Source organism: Ambystoma mexicanum, chromosome 8 (genome assembly GCF_040938575.1).
Source record: "Ambystoma mexicanum isolate Mex_15411 chromosome 8, UKY_AmexF1_1, whole genome shotgun sequence".
Lineage (NCBI taxonomy): Eukaryota > Metazoa > Chordata > Amphibia > Caudata > Ambystomatidae > Ambystoma > Ambystoma mexicanum.
Window position 1 is genome coordinate 245,380,677 of NC_090929.1, and position 26,771 is coordinate 245,407,447.

The window sequence follows — 26,771 nt, forward strand, 5'->3', positions numbered from 1 at the left end:
GTCCAAATTTACTTAAACTGCTGAAATCCACAGCTCAGCCAGTCTTGTATAAACCTTCAAGTCACTTCAGAATATAACTTTACATTGGATCCACCTCTCATTAAGTCTTTCTTTGACCTGCTTTGGGTTCATTTATTCAGTTTTACACGAAAAAGAAAAAAGTCTGGTGTTGTTTTAAATCGCCGGCTTTCTGATAGTGGTGAGTACTGGTAATGCACCCATTTTTGGGATTTAAGAAAATGAATTCCCCACAATTCTAGGTTGCTTTTGGCAATCAGCATTGCCATTCCCAATGGTTTCAGACTACTGTGTGGGTAGTCCAATGGTGGTTTTAGGCAGTGCCCTTCTGTGCCCATAACATCGGCAAAAATGAGTGGCAGCCTATTCTTCATGCATTTCCCTGTGCATTTTCTGGGAAGCTCTGGCCATCATGATGTTTTCCATGTCAGTACTGCACTGTTTTTGAGGTAGGGCTCGGATGTATGGGTAAAAACATCCCACAACATGGGTGGGGGCCTGGTGGTGGGTGCCCCTGCACTGCTGAGGGGTGGGGGTGGTGGGGAACATGAGTTGGACATGGGTGGGGGCCTGGTGGTGGGTGCCCCTGGTGGCTGGGGGTGCAGGGGGACATGCGTTGGTGGGCAGTAATGCAAGTTGACATGTGGGTTGGCTGGTGGGCATGGCCATGGTGGATGGGGTGCCTGCAGGACATGTGCTGGGTAGGCCCCTGTGGTGTGAGCCACCTGCCGGGGCCGTGGAGGGTGTAGAGGGAACACCTGGGAGGACCCACATGTGCAATTCACGTGTGCTGCTCCCGGCGCACCCCTGTAATACACGTACCCCACTCAATCGCGTGTTTAACTTCCCGCGCACCCCCGAAATACACGTACCCTGCTCAATCGCGTGTGTAACTTCCCGCGCGCCCCCGAAATACACGTACCCCGCTCAATCGCGTGTGTGACTTCCCGCGCACCCCTGTAATACACGGAACCTGCTCAATCGCGTGTGTGACTTCCCGCGCACCCCCGAAATACACGCACCCCGCTCAATCGCGTGTGTAACTTCCCGCGCTCCCCCGAAATACACATACCCCGCTCAATCGCGTGTGTAACTTCCCGCGCGCCCCCGAAATACACGTACCCCGCTCAATCGCGTGTGTGACTTCCCGCGCACCCCCGAAATACACGTACCCCACTCAATCGCGTGTGTAACTTCCCGCGCACCCCCGAAATACACGTACCCCGCTCAATCGCGTGTGTAACTTCCCGCGCGCCCCCGAAATACACATACCCCGCTCAATCGCGTGTGTAACTTCCCGCACGCCCCCGAAATACACGTACCCCGCTCGCACAGGCCCAATTGCTGTATGTTGCCACTTTTGTGATGCGCTGGGACTCTACCGCCTGCCTTCGTGTGGCGGACGTGTTTCAGCTTGTGCGTGTCTTTGGCTGTGCGTGGCTTTGCCCTATTCGATTCCATGAATACGTGCGGTTCGAGTGTGTGTGGGCTTTCCGTCTGCTTCCCTGCAGTACATCCCCAGTTACGCCCTTATTTTCGCGCGTTGTTCCCCATTCTGCGCGTTACGCCCCGTGTCCCGCCCACTTTCTGGTGTATGCGCCGAGGTTGTGCGCTTTCACAGTGCGCGTCGCGCACGCCTTTCGGGATGTTGCAGTGACTTGTGCGCCATGCACGGGTTTGGTGCACATCCCGAGGTATACACGCGCAGGGACTTCCATGAATCGCACTGTTTTTTTCCGCTTGCGCCTGCTTGCGCCTGCTTGCGCGAAAATTTTCGGCGCACGTTTGTTCCATGAATCGGCCCCTAAATGTTTAGGGCAACCATTAGAAAAAGATGGATGACTGCACATGTCAATCAAGCCAGCGTCCTCAAAATAAAGGACAGGATCCTGAGGTGAAAAGACGATGAAGAGGCTGTTTTTCTCTTGAAAAATAGTACATTGGCCTAAGACCAAGGATGCTATTTCAAGAGATGAAGGCAAAGTACAAAGGGAGTCTAATGAGCAGACCATGTGCAAAGGACATATTCCTCAAGATTAGGAGGAATAAGAATATTTACAGATGCCAACTATACTGTTTCTGTGGGATAGAGTGAACAAGTCGCTAAAGGCCAGTGAAGCAACTGCATCTAGTATAATCGAACCAAATAGGGTTAAATACACCATTGAAATGGACAGATTCATGGTCTCTTAACACATGATGCAGAGCTCAAAACAAGGGATATTCATTAGGCCTGAAACTAAGATACCGGTGGCACTCCCTTTAATGTTCCAGGACAGTGTAGACTGGCAAGGCAAATCTTCAAACAGTGGACACCGGCATGAGGCCTACTGGTGAGAGAGGATAGACTAATTGGGAAAAAAAGGCTGATGAATCTTCAAGCACCTGAGTTTCATTTCTATGTACATGCTGCTAGCGAGCCGAATCCCCAAGTTTGGATTTGAGTTGCCAACCAATCTGAAAAGCCTGCCATGCACTTTTTCATATAATGTTACAAGCATTATTCTGCTGCCATAATCTTTGCTGTAATCAGTATTATAGGTATTTAGGAGTAGCTCAGGGTATGGCCTACAGCAATGGAACCACCATTGGGAGACTAATATTTATTGATTCTATTTGTAGACATGTTCCCGTAAGCCAATCCTACCCCTCAATAGCTTTCTGTAATATGCCACGTAGGATGACATTATAAATGACAAATGTAGCATTTTCTAAACTAAGTATAATCAAGTAGACATTGGGATCCTTTCCTTCATTGAGTTAAAAGCAGTATTCATTTTACCATCTTCTTTGAGTCTGTCTGGTTATTTGGTCTGAGACATTTTATTGGTAATTCCATCTAGCACTAAGACGCTTCAAGGTGCTACAGCACAGGCTCTAAACTGGTAGTTGCTCTTCCTCAAGTTCCAAATTGTCAACAACACAACATCCTTCTGTTTCCATCTCTCATCCATTTGCTTCCACCTCTTAGTGCCACCTTCCTCTGCTCTAGAAGGAGATTTCTCATAGGCATCTTGACCCAACTGAAACTTCCCCTGGAACTGCTGGATACCTCTGACCTAACTGAATCTCTGGATGTGACTCAGCCTCAGAACCTCTGGGATACCACACTACATGCCCTCTGGGAAGAGTGGAGGGAACAACTGTCACTATTGCTGTCCACATCCAATACCACAACCAGCAGAATCTGGGTTTGGGGCTAATGTTCACTACTGTCTCCCTGAGTCTCCTCTGGAACCCTAGTTTCCTCAAAGCTTGGCGGCTCTTTAGCATTTTCAGGTTTCCTTAATTTTTTGCCACAGGGAGTCCTCATCCTGACATAGTATGTGAATGGCACCGGCTTAGTCCATGCTCATTTCCATTTGTAATAATCAGAGAAATAGCTGGCAGTGATCCTAACATTGAATGCATAGTCTTTTATTTGACTTAATGAGCTGAAGGAACAGGTCGTCTCAAATTCAACTGCTGCCCACTTGTGTGGAGAAATGACTATTGCTCTGAAGGTGTACTGGGATGATTAGTGGATAACTGCCTACAAAGCCCCACACTACTACTAAACCAGCCGCTATCCCAATCATCGAGGAGAAACAGGCACAACACAACTGCTAAAAATCTTTTGCCTCTGTTGGTAAGGTAAGTTGAAATCAGCCTATTCTCTGCAGGAGCAGTGTGAGCTGATACAGTTGCAACGCAAGCAACTAAAGTAGTGTGGTTCGAGAAAATATAATGCCCATCCAAAGTTCTAAAAAATATGCACTTTAATAAAAAACAAACAACGCACACAGCTAATTACAAACACTAAATACCCAACCCTTTAAAGGAAACATAGAGAATGCAGACTTTGAGAATAAAGGGCAAAGTGGGTAGGGTCAGCATTAAGGCATTTGAAATTGGTGTTCTTAATAGATTGTGGGTTTGAGGCAGGTTGAGTTGGCTCGAAGCATCCAACTGTGTGGTGTTATCTCTACATACGTGATTGGTATTGCCTGGGCAAACCGCAGGCAAGCAATGGGTCAATTCAGCATCTGAAGTCAGTTGTCTGCTTGAGGATGTTGAATGGTGAGTTGTGTTGGTGGCAAACAGGGTTGGTGTGTGGGCAGGAAAGGAGATGGATGAGCTACTTGATGGCTCTACAGCAGATCAGCTATGTTGTGAGGTTCAAAAGTAGCTCCTGTTTCTCATAGCAGCTCAATAAGAGTTGTGAAGCTTTCAAACCTGCTCAAAAATGTTTCAAAGATAAGAACAGGGTCTACAACTGCATTTGACTTCTGTGGGATGGGGAGATCCAGATTAGGATCTCCACAGACGAGGTGAATCCTTTCTTTCTGCATCTTCCAGCCAGGGGGTTGTGCAGCACGCTTGGACAGTTCAGCAACCTCCAGTGAGCAGGGTCCTTGACACCAATGCCATAGTTTCAATCGGCCTTGTCCAGACAACTGGTCACCACAAATGTGCAATTGGTATGGGTTTGGATCAGAGCTTTCCTCTTCCTTGGAGCATTCAGTAGTTTCCTCTATGGCCGAGGATGTTGGAATAGATTGCATTCCAAACAGAGTTCCTGGTAAATTCTGCATGTGCAAATGTACAAAGATTAATCAGCAAAGCGTAGGATACACTTACCTTAAAAATGCACATTGCGTTGGCAGATTGGTCCAAATCAAGACTGTTGACAGGCTTTCGAACATGCTGCTCCAACAAGTGTCCTTTGCTTTCTGATGTCATATCCAGTGTGTTTCATTTCCTGCAGGAAGTGGAATGGGAAGGACATGATGGGAGCATTAGCAGAATCCAAGATGTTTCAACCCTTCTCTTGTCCTATACCTGTAATCTGGTTACACACTCTGGTTATTCCAGATCCACCCTCTTACCATGTCTACTTACATCAAAATTACTCTAGTCATCAGCACCTTGGTGTGAGAGTGTTTTTGTCATGCAAGGACTGTCTTCGAAGTAATCTTTCCCATGGATCCTTCATATCCTCTGGCGGATCAAAATAGCAGTTTCTTGAAATAGTATATCATATCAGTGCTATGGAGACATGCAGGTCAGATGGCTAATGCGCACTAGCTCTGTCATAACAAGAGTACTGCTCACCAAGCTGACAGTAATAACATCCAAATGCAGTGGCTGTATAATTGTGTGACCGAGTAGCCTACTCTTTTGTACAAGACACCACTGAAATCATCAATATGGTTGAGGGTATGCAATTTGACCCAAATAAACAACTTTTAGTTAGTCTCGATATTGCGTCTCTCTACAAATGTATACCTCAGCAAGAGACGCTGCAAGTATTAGAGGAGATTCTACTCTCTAAAAGTACAGAGGGTAAGACATAAAATAGTTTCATTTTATGGTGTGCTGAGATGGCATTGACCGAAAATTATTTTGGTTTTAATGGCCAATTATACCATCAGTCCCATGGGACAGCAATGGGGTCATCTGTAGCCCTCTCAGCAGCGATTCTGTTTGTTGAATTTTTCTAACAACAGGTAATCTATTGCCCCACAAACCCTTATTTTTCGAATTTGGGTTTGTGGCGCTGCTATATTGACAATATATTGCTTGTGTGGAATGGCTCCTCCGCTCTTTTCAGCGAACTTATGGAGTGGAGTAATTGCCAAAATCGCTATTTGAAATTTACTTCCACACATAGTGGTATGCAGATCAGTTTTCTGGATATTACAATTTGGGTTGAAACGGTTTCAAATATTCTTCAAGTGAAACCATTCCATAAACCCACCAACCACAATTCTCTCTTGTTTTTTGAGTTTTTGATAGTTGCCATCCACGTCATATCAGAGAGAACCTTCCGTTCAGCCAGTTTCTATGCCTGAAACGGAATAGTTCAACACAAGAGATTTTCCAATCAGAAGCCAAAACTTTAAGTTTAAAACTTCAAGTTAGGCAATATCCAAAGAAGGTAATAAGACAGGCACTGAAAAGGTCCACGAATAATAACCATGAGGCACTTTTTGAATATCGTGACAGAACTAATGAGAAGAAGAGTTTGGTTTTTGTACGTTCACACCCTAGGCCAATCAAGTTGTTAAGATCAATAGAAAGAACTGGCATATATTAATGGGTGGTGAATGCCCCTCGGACCCCCTTTGTGTGCGTTCAAAAGAGGGCCTAATTTAAAAGATCTCCTCATGAGAAACAATATTAACAGAGTTGTTCCACAGCAGAGAAGCATCACAGAGATGTGGGGCTTACCGAAAATGTCAGGACATGCACCCTGCGAGCATTGCGTGAATTGCAATTTAACTAAAACGACCACACAAGTGGACCGGGGTTTGGGAAATCTATGGTCACAGATGACCTTCACAAATTGCAATACTAGCAATGTAATATATGCAATATGGTGCCATGCAACAAATTGTATATAGGAATGACAAAACGTAAAATCAAAGTGAGAATCCCGGAATATAATAAAAGCTGCATTAAAAACAAAGTGTTGACAGCTCCAATGGTTAATCATTTTTTTAATGATGGACCATAGAATGAATGATTTTCGATGGACAGTGTTACTACATGTACCACCATTTTATGATGGGGAACCTGTAATCAAAAGATTACAGGCAAAGGAACTATGGTTGATCTTTTTGTGTAACTCAGCAGTGACGGGCTGAATGAGGCCATTGATTGGAATAGTATGATCTGAAATGTGCGCTTTTTAAAAATACTGGACTATTACAACCATATCCACGTGCAGTGCGTTGTTACTAACAGGGTAAGGAACCTGCTGCCAGAAAAGGAACATAGGTGCATTGATAGAATATATGTGAATTAGATCTAAGTATCTTGCCTTAATTGTTAGCCAGACTTGGATTACAGATGTATTAGTTTGAGTTTCAGTGTCTACACTTGGTCGGGTCATTAATCAAGTGCTTACTGGCGGTTTTGTCAGTAGTTTAGAAGAGGGACCTGTTCACCCATGTACCTGGTGTGCAGGCCGCCGGGAAGATACGGAGTTCCAGAAATATACACAAACGATTGACCTTGTTTTTCTTGGTATTCAGCTGGGACGTTGTCACTATACTGGGCCTCATCACGACTTTGCCGGTAACCCTTAAATCCGGCGGTAGCGCTATTACCGCCAGATTTAAGGGTCCGCCAAAGCAGGACTTCGGCGGATTTCTCCCCAGCTCTGAGCTGGGGGGAAATCCGCGGAAAATTCACGCTATTACCGCCGGCGGGAAATCTGCCGGCGGTATTAGCGCGAAATTTCCCCATTGAGCCCAATGGGGAATGGGGCATTCCCGAATGGGCTCAATGGGGAATGGGGATTGACATTACCGCCAAACTCGTGATCCGGCGCTATCAGCGCCGGGGAGTTCGGCGGTAGGGCTAATACCGCCCGCGCTAATAGCGTTACCGTTACCGCCCAAGTCGTGATGAGGCCCACTGAGTGCAAAATATTTTGAAGGTAATCCTTCTTATATAACTTATCCCGTACGTTTTGACGAATGACTGTGCACATTGGGGCTTATGCGTTTAATTGATAACAGCTGCACAGATCTAGTGGCCGGTACTAATACTCCTGCTATGACATGCTGTTTGATCAGGTGATTAACAACGTGTTGCAGACAGGCCGATGTGACGTGACACTCGAGACGACGTTCGAGTAAGTAAGGAGCCTGCTAGTTATCAGGGTACCGGACCGACTTACTTCTGTCTCTCCGTAGTGCACTGTTGCAGTTTAGTTGTCACTGTTTTCTGGCTTTAATGAAGGTCGGGTCATGCTGAGAATTTTGTTGAAGAGAGATTGCTGACATTGTGAGTTTGTTTTTGTACGAAGGGTTTGAAGATTCGAGCAAGGTAACAATGCTGTTCGAGGCGAACATCGATAGAGCATTTTCTGCTCCTGAAAGCCGACGCACCACGATTCCACATTAGGAGGGACCTATATTCCTGTAGTGCGTATTTTTGCGCATGCCACCAAATAGAGGGTAAGCCTGAACTTTTAACTTCTATTAGGAACAGTGCTGGCTAGGACTAAGGAGTTCCGTAATGGTAATGCATCCATAAGAGGGGAACGATACGAGTGATTAGGATTGTTATTGTGTATGGGACACTTCAGTGCTATTATGTTTGACGACAATCCAATGTTTGGCCATCTAACACCCAATTACGCTCCGGTTGTCAATCGGATAGAGGAGAAGGTTCTTGCTGAAATGTACATCAAAGTTAGCATGAGTGGCTGATGCCACATTTAAAAATGGGTCTTAAATATTTCTGCAGCTATTTGTAGTGTTTTAATAAGCAATAATTTAAACATGGCAGATGTAGTATTGAAAGTATAAGGAAAATCCTTGTAATTTTGGATTGGAACTAGGACGGCACAGTTGGTTCTGACTAGTGTGTTTATGTCTACAGATCACAAGTCTACAGTGAAGACAAGTCTACATACCCGTGGAAGGTGTCAGTAATACATGCCCACACGGAGAGCTATTGGTAGGAGATTTGTATACTCCTGCACTTTTGAGGCTTCAATTAATATTAAAACAGCGTTATTAATTGCTGTTGTTTTATGATGTCTCCCCTAAGGTTTCATGAAGAACACTACAGAGAAGAGAATTTTTTAGAATGTGAAGACCAGTTCTTGTGAAATTGCTTTTTTTTCCCCTGATGAAGTTCTTATGTATTTCTGTAATCATTGTTTAAAGAATACATTTTTTGGGGTGTTTTAGGGTGTTGTATTTTACCAACATGTCTCAATGAATTATTGAGGCTAATTGAACCATATGAATGTACACATGAGGATGTGTTTATTAAGCACATTAGATGTTCTACGAGAGTAACCTGGAGGATAGGGACTGTCTTTTGTACTTAATAGAAGGTTTTATCACTATACATAGTCTTTGGTACTTTTAGTGAGTAAGTGAACAAGCAAAATTGTGCAGTATAAGGGTCCAAATGATAGGATTTTAGGATTTTATCTCATAAATTTAATTGCACAGGGTGAGACAAAAAAGTATAAAGAATAAAGAAAAAAGAAACAAAATGGTGTTTTATCGCAGAAAAGCACTCTGCTTTTTGGTTTTAAAATTATGAATTGTGTAATTGCTTTTTGATATAATAAAGTATTAGAATTAATTGTTACAGTGTATGCTAAAAATTGTTTCAATGGTTGTATGTGTTTAAAGAGTGGTGTTTTTCATTCCTTAAGGGGCCACAACATGAGGCAACGAGATTCTCTAGTTCAGAAGCTGTCGCAAGCCTAACTTGGGTACGAATCTCAGGGCCGCTAAATCTTTCCCCAGATTCTTATGTTATTTGGTGAACCGAGTAGCCATCATACAATGTGAGATGTGAAAGACCTGTCAAACTACAGGCTGATCTCAAACATCCCTTAACTAGAAAAACAATTGGAGACCACTTTCTAGGAACAAATACTGGAACACGCCGAAAATAAGCAACTATTGCACCAGGCAGAAATAGGCTTCAGAGTCATGAGAGGAACAGAGACGGCAATACTCCCTTTATGGGATGACCTAAAGAACAATGCAGACTCTAACACAAACTTGCCACTGATATTACTCGAAGTCTCTGCAGCATTTGACACAGTCAACTATAACACCCTTGTCAAGAGACTGGTAGAAATAGAAATCAGTGACATGACGCTGCTTTGGATTAAATCTTTCTTGTCCAAAAGAACAGAAAACATTATGGCTAAAACTATTTAAATCCACACCGAAAGACATCACCATTGGAATTCCACAAGGCTTCTCGTCATCCCTGTTACTCATCAGCATCTACATGATGCAACTAATCAACCCTGTCAAAAAAAGCACGGCTTCACATTCTACAACTAAGCAGATGATACCCAAATCATCTACAAAATCAGTGATAAACAATTGGAGAACCCAGCGCTAATAGACTGTCTCAAAGAACTCTACCAATGGATAAATACTAATAACCTCAAAATTAACCTGACCGGTTTCTCTGAATTTAAGCTGCTAACAGCACATCATAGCTCTCTTGCTGTTTCCCCGCTCGGTACTGCTAACATATCCACCACCCTTGTTGCACTACAGAGCACCAAGAGACCATGCAGGTGGCAACGGTGTGTGCTATAAGAACCATTAACATAACATAACATAACATTAACCAGGCATCGCTTCTTTTTAGTTTTAAGTGCCACCAGGCTGAGAAGGGTACGCAAGGATCATTTTGAATCAGAGGTGCAGATGATTAAAAAGCAATCTCTGACTTTTTAAGTTATGTGTTCCAGAATCTATCAGAAATGCCCCTGTGTGCTTTGAACCTGCCCTGTTGCCACTGTACTGAAGTTGGTGGAGATGTCAGGAAATGGTCACAGTAGAGGTTCACTATGATTTTGGCATGAAACATTATGAAGGGGGGGGGGGTCTGATTAGCAGAACTCCCTATCAGAAACATAACTCCATCAATAATTTTATTTCTAAAAACGAAAACAAAATCAGGTTATCCCTTCCTCACCAGATTGCAGCTCTTTACACAGTTATTGATGGATTCTGCCTGTGTTCCTCTCCACCAGGTACTAATAAACAATGTCCTTTTTCATACTCTTTTCACCAGTCAAGTCTGCAAGGGCATGAGAGGTGGCGCTGTTGAGCAGCCCAAGATGGCGGCCTAGCTCCCAAGCTCTGTGTGGGATCGACAAGAATCCAACCACATCTGCAGATTAAAGCATCATTATGCTCTGAAAAATTAAGGATTAGTGGCTTGTACATTCTTGCTCACTCGCTGTGAATTTGAGCCGAATCCGGAATCCTGGGACCGAACCACAGCACCTGTAGCGGTGGCCCGGTCCCTCGGGCACTCCAGCCCCTTCAGGCGCCTGGTTTCCTGCGCCTGACTGCCTGCGGTGGCCACTGAAGCTGCTGACTGTGTGCCCGTTGGCCCAATCTGCTGAGTTCTCCACTCGGGGCTCGGCCTGAATGTTGTGATCTCGGTCCTCGGTGGTGCCTTCCTCCGGGGCGGTGCACGGCCCCGGGGGGCGGACCGGAGCCTGGGCCCGGCAGAGACGCGCTCCGTCTGTTCCTGGGGCCGGGCCCCCCTTTGTTTGCGGGCGTTGTGGGCCGTGGGCTGGAGTTTGGCCACCCCCGAACTAGGCCCCCTGTTGCAGCAGTGACATCTGGGGCCGCTCTGCCTCTCGAACGGAGCAACCCTGACCCCCGCCTTCCGGGTCCTCCAGCCTGGAGTGGCCATGGCTGTGGTGATCCCGGCCCTGCGTTCAAGATCCTCTCCGGCTGCTGTGGGCGGCTCCGGGGGTCGGACCGCTATCTCGGGCCCGGGAGGGGACACGCTCCTGGTCCCTCCACTCCTGAGACTGGGCCCACCTTCATCCAGACTTCACAGCGCAATGAGCCTGCAGGGGAACAACTGCAGGTCAGGTGAGGAGAGGGGGCCTGGGACTGTTTTGTGTGACCTCGCATGCCACTACCCCCCACAAGACTTTCTCAATAGATTTACCCTGACAGGCCACGTTCGTTCAACGTCATAGAGTGGCACCCACTGGAGACTGTATGCCCACCTGCCTCATTGGAGATGCATGCCCTCACTTGCTAAATTCAGCATTAAATGACTCTGCATCCCTCGGTGCTATCTCACTGCTATCAAGTCTCCTCCACCTTTTTGCTGCATACCCTGAGGACCCTGTTGGCCTTCACATATACTGCGCGAGGAGCGCCCATTCTTCAACCGCGCCAGCTGGCGGGCTTCTGGAGAGGTGAACCCTAGCGAGCTGGTCCTATACAGCGCCTCCCCACCATATGTAGGAGAGAATCCTCACACCATAGCTACTACTTGCTGCTGTTGGTTGGCGCCCTCTCCTGCTTGGCTGCATGGGAGGCCCAACACTTGCTACCTAGCTGCGCCCCCTCGCCTCTGCTGCTCCTAGAGTCTGGCCTTCCGACTGCCACTGGGGTGGCGCCCGTGGTTCTCCGACATCTTAGTCCCTTGGCTGCCCATTCTTCTTCATTGTCTGCTCTGGTGAGCCGCCTCCATCTCTGAGGCTGTGTCAGTAATGCCAAATAGATCCAAAGGGGCCTCTGGGAGGGGAGCCATGGATACATTTACCAAGTCTGTTACCGAGGGCGGAGGCGGGGCGCACATCATCCTTGCAGGAGAACCCTGAAACTGATACTCCCTCTAGGGCAAGGACCCCCAATCGGACTACACTCATGGAGTCCATGGCCAAGAATTTTGCTTCCTTCCATGAGAAATTAGACAACATAAACGCTAATGTTGCCTCCCTAAAAACCCAAGTGGATCAGGCAGGTACCAGAATTACTGAAGCTGAAAGCAGGATATCCACAAATGAAGATGAGATCCATGAGCTACAGAACACTGTCGCCTCCTTGTCGCGCAACATGAAGAGTGTGAGAGCTAAGTGTTGTGACCTCGAATCGCGCTCTCGTAGAAATAACCTACGCATAATTGGGGTCCCTGAGAACGCTCTTAAGGGGTGCATGGAGGATGCTGTCGAGGCCTTACTTAAGGATCTACTAGGCAATCCGGCTCTCTCACTGTACTTTACTGTTGAACGTGCACACAGAGCCTTATCACCGCACCCCAAGCCGCGACAGAGACCTTATCCTCCGCCTGTCACTTGAAAAGGGAGACCTATGCCTCGAGTCCCACACCATCAGGATTTTCCCAGACTTTTCAATAGCGATGCAGCAGGAAAGGCGCCAATTCCTTGGGGATAAGAAACTGCTTAGAGAACGTAATGTCCCATACGCCATATTGTTTCCGGCACGTCTCAAAATTACTCACAATGGCAAACTGTACTTCTTCACTGTCCCGGACAAAGCAGTGAAATTCATCGAGGCACACATACCACTTCATAATCCGGCAGGTGACCGTGCCAACGATGACTAACTGAATGTGACTCAGCCCGACGTGGCTCATCCTGGCTAGTAATCCTTCACTTTATATGAGACGATGGCAATAATCTACTACTAACCTTGCAAACCATGCCCCCTCAACATACATCCAGGCTGTGGCCCAGCTCTGGCGCTGTGGTCATTGATCCCCTTCTCCCTCTGAGGGAGTGGAGCTGGTCTCAGGCTTTCGATACCTCTTCAGTCTCAACTTGCTTCTGATAGCTTACTGGCTTTGGGGCCCTACACAGGCTCCGTCTTCCACAGAAACCCGGCTCTGACACCCCACGCTGTCTTACATAACGTTCAAGTAGCCTCTCACATGGCAACAGCGCACCTCACTGCAATTGCAATGCTAATGTTTTGTTGGATGTTACTGCTTGTTGGCCCCAGTTAGGCCCTGGAAGGGGCATATCCCCGTTGGATTTTGCCCACCGACCTCTACTTTTCAGTGAGTGTCGGTTTAGTTGGTGGCACCTACCTCCGGGGTGGGGGGATTGCCACTGCAAGTTGGGGGTGGGCAGTGAGGGCGGGGGGTGGTATTGTTGGGGATCGGGGTAACGGTATTGTAAAAGACGGGGGCAGTTTGGCAGTATGCATGACATCGGGGCACCCCCACAGGGGCTTTCTTCACTCTCCATGTAAGTTTTGACAACAGTTGTGGGATGTTCCCTAGTCTACTCAAATGCCTACAACAGTGATATCCTGGAATGTCCGGGGTTTAAGTAACTACACCAAGGCCCGCAAAATCATGGCCCACGCCATGATTAGACATGGATGTAAAATATTACTCTTGCAGGAAACGCACTCTAAGGGCCCTCTGACCAGGTGCATGGCACCATCATGGGGTCCCCATAGATAGTCCACCTCTTACTCGACCCGTGCCAGAGGGGTATTGACAATGATCCATAGGTCACTTAAATTTGTACTCCACAAGAGCTATATAGACCCAGATGGAAGATATATTATTCTACATTGCACAATAGCTAACAGGGAATACTTATGGCCCTAATGTGGACTCTCCCGACTTCGTCGACAAGGTGGCATCCATATTGCTGGGCTATGTGGGGGTGCAGATCATCGGGGGGGCATGAATTTTATATTAGACATCACACTTGTCAGAACATGCACAGCCCCCAGACTGCTTTCCAGCGCGGCGCGCAGACTCCTGGCACATAGCACAACACTTGACATTCGAGACACGTGGCGGGCACTGCATCCACAGACATGTGAATACACCCACTACTCCTCTGTGCATGACAGCTCCTCCAGAATTGACATGTTCCTTCTATCTAGTACACTACTGGGGAGGGTGGTGGAAACTCAAATATTGGCAAGCACCCTATCAGACCATTCACCGATCCGGTTATCCCTAGAATTAGGGGTACCTACTCCTACTATTAACACATGGCGTTTCAAGTCCTTGGTCCTACATAAGGCTGACATTCTTTCCGACATTCAGTCCTATTTTGAGCTTAATACACCCCAGTACACCGCCTTGAGGGTCCGTTGGGTGGCTTTCAAAGTCTTCATCAGGGGAATGTCCATATCACGGCAGGCGGGAGTTCTCAGAGCCATAAGAGCAGCCCTTCTCCGCTCTGAAACCAAATTACGCGAACTAGAGAGTGCTCATCCTACATCCGTGGACCCTGCCACCCTCTCCCAGATCAGCAAAGAACTCTAATTCTTTAATGAACAGGCCACCAGGGAAGTTCAATACTTCAGCTGTCCACAGGCGGCTTGTAAATATGGAGAGGGGGATAGACCCGGCAGGACGCTGGCTGCATTGGCTAGGTGTGAGTGGGGCCAAGCCCAGATTATTTCCGTCAAGGATAGCCTGGGGTGGAAACGGTGGTCTGACCAGCAAATCTTGGAAGTCTTCACGGACTTCTACTCAGAACTGTATTCTCATCCCCCCGAGCACAGTGAGTCCCATATGCGTGACCTCCTGAGCAGATCCCCACGACTATCGTCTCCACCCCAACCAGATACCAACTGGACTCCCCCATCCTGTTGGGTGAAATAGTCGAGGCTATATCCAAATTCCCCAAAGGAAAAGCACCTGTTCCCCGACGGGCTGACAGCAGAGTTCTATCAGGAGCACATGGCCATTCTGGCCCCCAAACTACTTGAAGTTTGGAACGAGTCACTCCATCTAGGCACCCTTCCCCCAACACTGCGTGAGGCCGTCATTACGGTCTCACTCAAACCTGGAAAACCCACTGATGAGTGCAGATCATACAGGCCCCTCTCGCTAATGAATTTGGACACCAAAATCTTCGCCAAAGTGATTGCCAACCGCTTCCTCCCAGTCATGTCATACATGGTCCACGACGACCAGTCAGGCTTTGTACCTGGGAGACCAACATCCCACAACTTTAGAAGGCTGCTTAATGTCATGTCGCGCATTAACCAAGGTGCGAGCGCAGTTGCAGTCACACTGGATGCCCAGAAGGTGTTCGACATGGTGTCTTGGAAGAATGTTTGGTTGGTGTTGGAAACTACGGGTATAGGGCCTAATATGAACGCATATATTAAGTTGCTGTACACTTCCCCGGTGGCCAGGGTTTGAGTTAACTCCCAGACGTCTGGTCTGTTCCCTTTCTTTAGAGGCACCCGACGGGGATGTCCGTTTTCCCCAAGCCTGTTCGCCTTGGCAATAGAGCCAATGGCCGACTACGTCAGGGGGTGGCACGCATGTAAAGGGATACGGTTGAAAGACTCCCCTGAGATTATCTCGCTCTACGAGGACAATGTGTTACTCTTCATAAGAGACCCAGCTGTTTATCTAGACACAATCTTACGCGATATCACCCGTATAGGTGCATACTCCGGGTTTACTATAAACTATACTAAATCTGACATCTTCCCCCTTACTGGTTCCATGCTACAACCCACCACTAAGTACCCACTCCGTTGGTCCCCGGATGGGATCAGGTACTTGGGAGTCCAGGTGTCCTTGATCAAAGATTCGCTACTAGCAGACAACTACCGGGCTGTGGCAGAGCAGGCCGAGGCTAAAATTACGCGCTGGCGCACCCTTCCACTATCACTAGCCGGAAGACTCTCGCTGGTAAAGATGATTTTACTCCCCAAGTTGCTATACATATTCAGTAATGTCCCCGTCTGGCCGGGTAAGAGATACTTCACGAACCTGCACAAGTTGTTCGCTCAATTCCTATGGCACTCTGGCGCGGTGCGTAACAAGTGGTCAGACATGTCACTGCCATACGATAGAGGGGGCTTCACCGCCCTGGACATGCTACGATATTGGACTGCATCACAGGCACAGTTCACATCTTACTGGTACCCTGGGCCCCCACCCCGTCCTCACGTCAAACTGGAGGCTCTGGCAGCGGCAGGCACCAACGTAATGTCCTTGATTCTAAACCGGCAGTATGAACCGGATTCCCCCATTGATCCGGTCCAGAGCACAGTGCAAGCCTGGGGCCAGATGTTCAAAACTTGTGCCAAACAATACCCGTACTACAAGTGGCTTCCCGCCTGGAACTTTACCGGGTTGCAACCCACACATGACACCATCCTGGCGCGACACTGGGAGGCCCTGGGATACCACACCCTCACTGAGTTCTATCCAGATGGGCAGTTTATAACACCGCAGACGTGGAGGCCAGGTCACTCGGGTTCCGTTCTGGAACTTCTGCAGTTCTACAGACTCTGCGCTGCTTTCCGAAATGCATGGCCTGACTTCCCCAATGAACCCCAGGACTCCCCTGGGATTGCCTACATCGCCAACTCGGGTGGCGCCTGTGGGGTGGTTTCTTCACTATACAAACTCTTACTGACCACTGCCTCCCCCCAGCCATCCAAGGCCCGGGACAAATGGGCATCCGAGCTAGAGTTGGAACTCACTGATGAACAGTGGGAGAGCATGTGCTCTCATACCAACAGGGTGTCCCTAAATTTCCGCTACCGCACCATACAATATAAATTGCTGAACAGGCTGTATTACACTTCACATAGAATCTCCAGGTTTACGTGCTCTGACCCTCGGCTCTGCCCTCGCTGCGGCGCGGAGGATGCTGGTCATTTACACATGTTTTGGGATTGCCCGGAACTAGCCACATTCTGGAGTAAGATCATAGAGACATTGGGCTTCATTACGACCCAGGCGGTAAGTTACCGCCTGGGTCGTACCCTTACCACCATGGTGTAAACTATGTTTACACCATTGTGGATGGCAGATTTACCGCCCCATTCCAAGGTGAGTGGGGCGGTAAATCCCCATTTCCCATTTTACCCTTCCCGATTCCCATTTTTGCCCCATAGGGCATAATGGGAGTGGGGAAGGCGCTAATTACGCCACCAAAAATTAAGGTGGCGTAATTAGCACCATGGTCCCTTAGCGCCATGGATTTTAACGCCTGCAAAAAGCAGGCGTTAAAATCACCATGGCGCTAAGGGACCTTGTAATCAGGCGTTAAGGGTCGGCGCCGTTTACGGCGCCGTTAACCCCTTAACGCCTGACTCGTAATGAGGTCCATTGTCTGTAATCACTGATTCTGTTGTTGATCCTGACCCGATGGGGGTTCTGTTTGGGGTGTGGCAGCCTGGGGGGGCAAAGGACATTGTTAAGTTCCTGAACGTGAGTTGTGTAGTAGCCAAGAAATGTGTCTTGCAGAACTGGAAGAGCCCCCCCCCCTTTCATTACAGAAATGGTTAAATTTACCCACGTGGTCCCGAAATTGCGAGGAAGAGTTCCTGGGTTTGCTCCCGGCCTGCTCTCGTCCCCAAAATATATGGTCCACCTTGAACAGCTACTTGAATAGCTTAAATGACACCTCCTTGGTGGACGAGTCCTCCCAGCCATCTCCATTAACTGTTTGAGAACTTGGTGCTCCGTGATATTTTGTTATTCAACTACTGTTGTCCTACTGTTGTTTATATGCCCTTGTATTCATCTATACATGTACCAAATTTGTTTTGACTGCTCTGATGTTTGTGTATGCTATATGCCTCTGTCACCAAAAATAAAAGTTTAAAAAAAAAAGTCTGCAAGGGCATCAGCATCACTTTTGTTTCTAATGCAAGAATGCAAGTTTGACACTCTTGGATGGTTTTATCCATGTTCACCAAAGTGTTTCTAAAAATCCCATTTCTATTTTGTGTTTTACCAATTGTACTCATTTTTGAAGACCCCCTTTTTTTAAGAGGTTCCCTCCTAATCTTGCCACAAGCTCACACACACCGCTATATTTCCAATACACCAACAACCTTTTTTTGTTCTTTTCCGTAGAAATAACAAAAAGCCTATTCATTTTCATTGAAAAGAACCACCATTTTGGTAGGGTTTAACTCCTTTGAAAATACGTATTCCAACAAAACAAGCACAATAAATACAATACATATAAGAAGGCAATAAACGTGAGGGTGCCTGTCTGTTATGGATGAGTGGACGGGATGCAACTTGCAGCCTGAATTCTTCGCTCGATGTTTCAAGAATATGTCAGCCTATTCAGGAGCATGTGGCCATCATACACATATTAAACTAGCTAACCTGCCAGCTAGCATTCCATACCAGCCTCATTTTAGATATTGAGGTGCATTCATGTTTAATACTCACGTGCATGTTAATAAATAATTCCAGTATAGGTCAGTAGCATTTTAATAATGAAGATGATAATGACACTTTAATAGATGAGCCCTCGGAAATGTTGATATATATTCCTATCATGCACTAATGGCTGATTTGGCATTTAATAATTGAAGGGCTCGCTTTTCAATTGCACTTTATAATAGCTGTAACACCTGGGAATTGATTAATGCTAGTTTACCAGACAAATCAAAGTGCAAGCATACTGTATTAAGAAAACGTTTTAAAACATGCAAATAAAAAAATCCTAGCGTTTGAAAGAAAATGTAAGCAGGAAAAGAAACCAGCGATGATAGACTATGTTGCTGCATATTCACAAAACATTGGTCCAAGTAATAAAAGCGTAGATGATACTCTTCTTTACTTGCAACACTTTTAGAATTGTGCAGTTCACCTTATTCTCAAATGTGACCTGCACATTTCTTTAACCCCTTGTACACATTATGATCCCACCCAACACTAATGTATAACAGTCTTTTAGCTCCGACAGGGGTTATCTAAGTGCATTTCACTGTGATGGGTTCTTAAACGGTTCGTAATTATGAAATGCCCGGAAACCGATGATAATACAATTATCTGTCCCTGTTTTCACGGGTGGAAATCATACAAAATAAAGAACTGCTAATGCTTTACATGAGTGTTTTTATCAGGGGCTGTGAAATGCAGCCAGAGGCCTGCACAGTCAGTAACTGAACTGCTTGTCCCTCCGAGAATGACCCTGAGAGAGAATACCAAATGCAGAGGAAGAAGATGCAAGGACTGCCACAATCTAAAGATGCAGCCCAGGGATGCAGCCCAGGATGCTGCAGCATCTTATGTGGCACACCCCAAGACACACATTCTGCAAATGGCGAGAAGATTCCAGCACAAACCAATTTAGACTGACATTCAACTTTGTGATTCTTCCAACTGAAGGATGCATGTTGTTTCACCATGCATGTAGGCTAGGCGAACTCAGCAGCTGAAACATGTTTCTTTTTTATAAGGCCGTGTATATGTATTGAACTACTCTCAAAACCCTGCCTTCTAAGATACTGTGGAGTAGGTTTTGGGGCAGCTGAGACCCTAAGACCCAGTGACCACCTCTGATACTGTGAATGAATACACCAGTCAAATGATAAAGCTATTTGATGCAGTACACACATTGGCCCTCATTACGACCTTGGCGGAGGACCATGGTGCTATTAGCACCATGGTCCATGGCGCTAAGGTTGCAATTCCGCCATGGTGGTTGGCGGACTTACCGCCCCATTCCGACCTTGGCGGGGCGGTAAGTCCCCAATCCCCATTTACCCTTCCCCATTCCCATTTTTGCCCCATAGGGCATAATGGGAGTGGGGAAGGCGTTAATTACGCCACCGTAAATTACGGTGGCGTAATTAACTCCATGGTCCCTTAGCGCCATGGATTTTAACACCTGCTAAAAGCAGGTGTTAAATCCGCCATGGCGCTAAGGGACCTCGTACTCAGGCGGTAAGGGTCGGCGCTGTTAACGCTGGCGTAAACCCCTTACCGCCTGGGTCGTAATGAGGCCCATTGTGAGAAATGTTCCCATGTGCTTGGTGGGTGTGTGCTCAAATGAGCTTTTTTGAACTTTTTTTTTTTTTTTAACTTTTATTTTTGAACGGCAGAAGTACACAAGGCACACACAAGGCAATAGGTGCATAGCAGTTACATCATGGAGCAGCATATCATATAGGATATAGCAATCACAACATGGACAGCCGGGCAGTATCTGAGAGGGGGCATACCAATCCAAAAACAAAGGAACAAAGTAGGGGCTCACCCAGTGGGATCAGAGCCCGACGGGGCAGGAGACAGACCAGATTCGGGGGTGGCCTCGCCCTGGATACTAAGGTAAGTGTTGAATTCAGCCCAAATGTTCCTGGGGCGAGACTGGGCGGGGAGCATAGACAAGTATTCTTCCTCGCAATTGCGTGACCAGGTGAGTAAGCGCAACCATTTCTGAAAGGCCGGGTGAGCAGGGCTTTTCCAGCTCTGGAGTATACACTTTTTGGCAATCATACAGCCTATGTTTAGGAACTTAGCTAGGCGTCTGGTTCCATCGGTTTTCCAGACCCCGAACAGAATCGACAAGGGGTCAGGATCAACCACAGTTTCAGCTATGTCAGAGAGTGTTTTCAGGATGCATTCCCAGAACCCAGATAGCTCCCTACAGAACAGAAACATGTGCAGGTGATCAGCCCCCTCAGATCCACAGCGAGGGCACCTGGCCGCAGCGGCTCGGGCGAACGCCGAAGTCCTGTGTGGAGTATAGTAGAGCCTATTGAGGAGTTTGTACTGTATGGCTCGGTAGCGGAAATTGAAGGAGACTTTTTTGATGTGTAAGCACATTGCGCCCCAGTCGCCATCAGACAACTCCAGGCCCAGCTCATTCGCCCAGCCGTCGCGCGCCCTAAGTGCTGGAGTTGTGATGCACTCCTGAAGAATCCTATATAGTGAAGAGATGACACTGCGGGCGCCGCCTGAGTTGGCAATGTATGCGATCGCCGGGTTATCCGGGGGCTCATCGGGAAATGAGGGCCATGCAGTGCGGAACGCTGCCCGTAGCCTATAGTACTGGAGGGTCTCCAAGGCGGATCTGGTGTGGCCCTGCTTCCATGTTTGGGGGTCAATGAACTTGCCTTCTGGGTAGAAATCGGACAGTGCTTGATACCCCAGCGTTCCCCAGTGTTGGGCCAAGGCGTTATCATGTGTGGGTTCCAGGTCAGGCAGGCGCCACACCGGGAGCCATCTGTAGTAGGGGGGGACCCGTCCGTCGGACTTAGCAAGCGTTCCCATGCGTGGATGGTCGTGGCGACAGGGTCAATGGGTGAATCAGGTGTGTAATGGCGATGTAATATAAGGGACATCATGTTGGTGCCGGCGGCTGCTAGTCGCTCTAACTTGACATGTGGACGCGTTGGGGAGCCCGGGTACCAGTGGGTGGCATGTTGAGCCTGGGCCGCAGTCCAGTAAAGTAGCAGATTCGGGGCAGTGAACCCCCCTTGTTTATAGGGGAGCGCCATGTCAGACCACTTCTTACGCACTGCACCGGAGTGCCATAGGAACTGAGTGCATAGTGTATGCAATTTAGTGAAGTAGGCCTTTCCAGGCCACACGGGAACGTTACTAAAAGTGTAAAGAAGATCGGGGAGCAGGATCATTTTAATTAGGGAGAGACGACCAGCCATGAATAGTGGGAGCGATCGCCATCTTGACATCTTGGCCTCGGCAGTTTGCGCCGCGGTGGAGTAATTGTCGGCTATCAGAGTAGATTTAGTCAAGGATATCTGCACCCCCAGGTATCTGACACCGTCCGGGGACCAGCGAAGGGGGTACTCAGTGGCAGGTTGTTGGGTAGATTTCGTGAGCGGGAAGATATCTGACTTTGAGTAATTGATTGTGAAGCCAGAGTAGGTACCGATACGGGTGATGTCCCTAAGTATGGGGTCAATGTGGGTCGCGGGCTCTCTAATGTATAATAGCACGTCATCTGTGTATAGAGATATGATTTCGGGGTCATCCTTCAGCCGTATCCCCTTGCGGGCATGCCGAGCACGGACATAATCCGCCATTGGCTCAATTGCGAGGGCGAAGAGGATCAGGGAGAAGGGGCAACCCTGCCGGGTACCCCTGAAGAGTATGAAGGGGTCGGATGTCAAGGAATTGGCCCTGACCCGGGCCACAGGGGAGGCGTATAGAAGCTTAATGAACCCGATCATGTTTGGGCCAACTCCCATCGTCTCCAGCACCAGCCACGTGTAGTTCCAAGAGACCATGTCAAAGGCCTTCTGAGCATCCAGAGTAACCGCCACGGCCTGGGCATCTTGATTTATACGGGACATGACATTAAACAGTCTCCTTATATTATGAGAGGTGGACCTGCCGGGGACGAAGCCCGCTTGGTCCTCGTGAACCAGATATGGCATAATGGGGAGAAAGCGGTTAGCTATGGTCTTAGCAATGATTTTCTTATCTAGGTTCATGAGGGAAAGGGGCCTGTAAGACCCACATTCGTCGTCCGGTTTGCCAGGCTTGAGTAGTACCGTGATGACGGCCTCACGCATGGACGGGGGAAGAATAGAGGAGCGGAGCGCTTCGACCCAGACCTCGAGCAACTTGGGAGCCAGTATGGACACGTGTTCTTGATAAAACACAGCCGTGAGGCCGTCAGGTCCCGGCGCCTTGCCTTTGGGCAGGTTAGATATGGAGGTTACTATTTCGTCCAGCGTTACCGGGGAGTCCAGCTGGTCGCGGGCAGCAGGGGAAATTTCGGTAGTGGGGATCTGAGCAAGCAGCTCGCGCATGTGTCGTTCGGAGTGTTCGGTAGGCTGGGAGTAGAGGGACCTGTAGAACTCGGTAAATATCTCCAAAATCTGTTGGTCAGCCCACTGTGCGTTGCCAGATGCATCTTTGATGGAGGTGATCTGAGCTCGGCCAAGTTCCCCCGTCACCATTCCTGCCAATGTCTTCCCCGGTCTGTCACCCTCGCCATATTTCCTGGCAGCCTGTGGGCGGCTGAAGTACTGGACTTCATTGGTAGCGAGCGCATTGTACGCCTGCAATTCCTCGCTGATTTGGAGAAGTAAGGCGGGATCGGCGCCAGTGGAGCATTGCTGCTCCAACTGTTTCAATTTAGCTTCAGAGCGATCAAAGCTGGCTCGGATAGCTTTCAGTACCCCGGCTTCCCGTGAGATGGACATCCCCCTAATGTATACCTTAAAGGCCTCCCACCGAACCGCGGCTGAGGTGTCCTGGAGAGAGTTGTGGTCAAAGAAGGATATAATGTCTGCAAGGATATCAGCCCTAAAGACAATGTCCCTGAGGGCCTCAGATTTGAAACGCCAAGTGCTCAGTGTCGGGGTGGGTATACCCAGCCTTACAGAAAGTGTGATAGGAGCGTGGTCAGACAGAGTGCGGGGGAGAATCCAGGACCCCTCCACCCCTCCCATGGTTTCACTGGACACTAAGAACAGGTCTATACGAGACGAACTGTCGTGGACAGATGAGTAATAAGTATACTCCCGGGACAAGGGGTGTACTGTCCTCCAGGCGTCACAGACATTGAGCGTCTGCATATGGTCACGCAACCTGCGTGCAGCACTTGTTAGGGCTCGAGAGGACGTGCCAGTCCTGTCTAGGACAGTGTCAAGAATAAGGTTTAGGTCACCTCCCCATACAATCTGGACCCCCACGTAGCCCAACAGTATGGCAGTTACCGCATCGAAGAACTCAGGAGAGTCAACGTTGGGGCAGTACGTGTTAACAAGTAGGTATTCCCTATTCACCATTGTGCAGTGTAGTATGACATAACGACCCTCGGGACACACGTAACTTTTGTGCAGGATGAATTTGATCGATTTGTGGATCATTGTGAGGACTCCCCTGGATTGGGAGGAGTAGGAAGTAAAGAATCTATTGGGACCCCACGACGGGGCCATGGTGCCCGGAATGTGGGCATTGGAGTGTGTCTCCTGCAGGAGTAGTATCTTACAGCCATGTCTATTAGCAAAGGATATGATCTTGTGGGCCTTGGTGTGATTGCTTAATCCGCGAATGTTCCAGGACATTATGACGGTAGACATGTCAATGGCGGATCTCTAATCCCGGTATACCCGTATCAATGAACATCCCAGGTATAGCAGCAGTGCGCACTATCGGGGTTGAGGTCGGGAGTGCGCTTATGTTTTGCCAGTGTGCGTGCCGTGAGCCTTAGTATGCCGTGTTTTCCAAATACCCCATTCCCACCCCCCACCCTCACCGCTGACCCAACTACAGCAGTGTAAACAACACCCACCCTCAACTGTGCAGAGCCGGGCCGACCCCAACATGGCCCAGACTGCCCAAAAGCTCAACAGGGGCTGACCCACAATAAGGGCATATACAAAAACAGTGCAATTGCAGTGGGGTGCGCCGTTGCCGTGCGGGAGCGCGCTAGGAACCAATTGGTTCCGTTACAAAACGAACATTGTTAGCGGGCAATACGTGGATACCCCAGTCCCACCCCATGGAGCGCAGGGAGCAACACACATATCACGGAGATCCAGCAACCCAGCCCAGGCGGAGCTATGAGAGGAACCATGTTCTAGTGGTCGTGGATAGAGGGCAACGATTGCAACCAGACCCCGGGAGCTGTGCATGTTAGAAAGCAGCAGGAGTAAGTGTGAGAGAATAACTTGGACGGGGTGACAGTTGCTCCTCAAGGAGCAATAATTAAGCCCACATAGGAAAGCATTGTATACAAATGGATAAAGAGGTGTGATCACTCATGTATATGAACTGAGAGTGGCAGGACTCAATCCACACATTAGCATAGTATCAAGGCATCGCAAGGCAATCGTAGAATTCACTCATTATTCATATTGTCATCAGCCGGAGGGTGGAGCGGAACATGTGCCTCGATGAATTTAACCTCCTCAGAAGGCACCGTAAAAAAGTATAGTTTGTCGTTGAACGTAAACTTCAAGCGTGCAGGGAAGAGGATGGCATAGGGGATGTTCCTTTCCCTGAGGAGTTTCTTCACTCCAAGGAACTGGCGACGTTCCTGCTGAACTCCGGTGGAAAAGTCGGGGAAAATCCTGATGACCTGCGAGTCAAATCGCAACTCGCCTTTTTCCCGTGCGAGGCGGAGAATTAGGTCGCGGTCTTTGAAGCTCAGAACCTTGGCAATGATGGGTCTCGGAAAGTCACCGGGTTTAGGCCGGGGTGATAGCGCCCTATGGGCCCTCTCAATGGTAAAGAAGGGAGACATGTCCGGGTTACCCAGTAGTTCCCTCAAGAGATCCTCGACCGCCAATTCCAGTCGACCCTTCAGCGCATTTTCAGGGACACCAACGATGCGTATATTGTTTCTGCGCGACTTAGATTCGAGGTCATCACATTTGGCTTTAACCGCCTTCATATCCGAGACCAGAGTGGACACCGTGCCCTGGAGTGTAGATATATTATCTTCATTGGTTCCAATCCTGTTTTCGGTCTCCGTGATTCGAGCCCCCTGCTGATTCAGTTTGGCTCTTAGTGAGGCTACATTGGCATTAATGTCATCGAGCTTTTCATGAAAGGCTGCAAAGTTTCTAGCCATGGACTCCATTATCGCTGTGAGGTCAGTAGTGGGTGCCTCGGCGCATGGCGGTTCGTCAGCTGGGTCGCATGGTGCGTGGGCCGAGTCGGGTCTCAGGGCGGCTTTAGCGAATTTGTCCATGGCCCCGGTTTTATTGTTATTCCTCGATCTGTTGGACATCGTGGATGATGTGGCAGGGTCCTGAGCGGCCAACGTGAAGACTCGTGTGGGGAGATGCAGGAGAGGTTTAAGGCAAATGACAGTGGTCCAGCCCGCCGATTCAAACAGATCCTGACAGAGGCGGTAGGGGCTGTGGCCTCAGGAAAGTATAGAGTAGCAGCAGGGAGGGCGCGATCCAACCGCCCTGGAGGGTGATGCTGGTGTCCAGAACAGACCCCGAGTGAGCACCATAGAGAGTACCAACCGAAGGAGTGTGGGCCTTAGTGCTTATGCGAGTACTGCGTGGGGCCGTGAAGGTGATGACCAGCAGGGAAGCCGGGCCGCGCCAAAGTGTGGGCCTCAGTATTAATCCGGGGTCGCCGCGCCCGGAGGGTGGCGGCAGCGGGCCGACACCGGGTCCGCCGGGATGCAGGGATACGGGCCCAGAGACCAACCAGAGTGGCGCGGGAGCTAGCCGGGGCCGCCCGGCGCGGGGACAGAGGCCCAGGTCGAGGATGGCCTGTAGCGGATACGGGGGCTCCGGCGCGCCGCAGCCCCAGCAGCTCCTCACCTGGTATGCAGCCCGCAAGTGTCCAGCCAGGGAGTAGGTGTAGCTCCTCAGGTTTTCGGGTGTCGCCGGGGGTAGATCCGGTCTCGGCAACGGTGCAGAGCGGAGGTTGTAGGGCGCAACCAGGCCGCAAGTGTCAGACCAGCGGGGCCCCAGTCGAACGCCGCAGCCAAGCCCAGCAGCGGGCGCAGCTCCTCCAGGAGGGGCACACCGTCCAAGTGTCGAGCAGCGCGGAGGAGGGGCAGCTAAGGGCCCCCCAGTACCGGGCCCCCTGGCCGGGCAGGCCGGGCTAAGCGAGGCCCGAGGGCCCCGGCCCCAGAACGGGGAGAAAGTCCAGGATGGCCGGCGGAAGGCACGGCCCGAACGGCGGGCGCTGGTCCGGCGAAGAGTGCGACCCAGTCCGCGGCGCTCCTGGCACAGATCACAGGGCACCGCGATGTGCGTCTCAGCAGGCGGGCCAGTGGAGGGATGCGGCAGGGA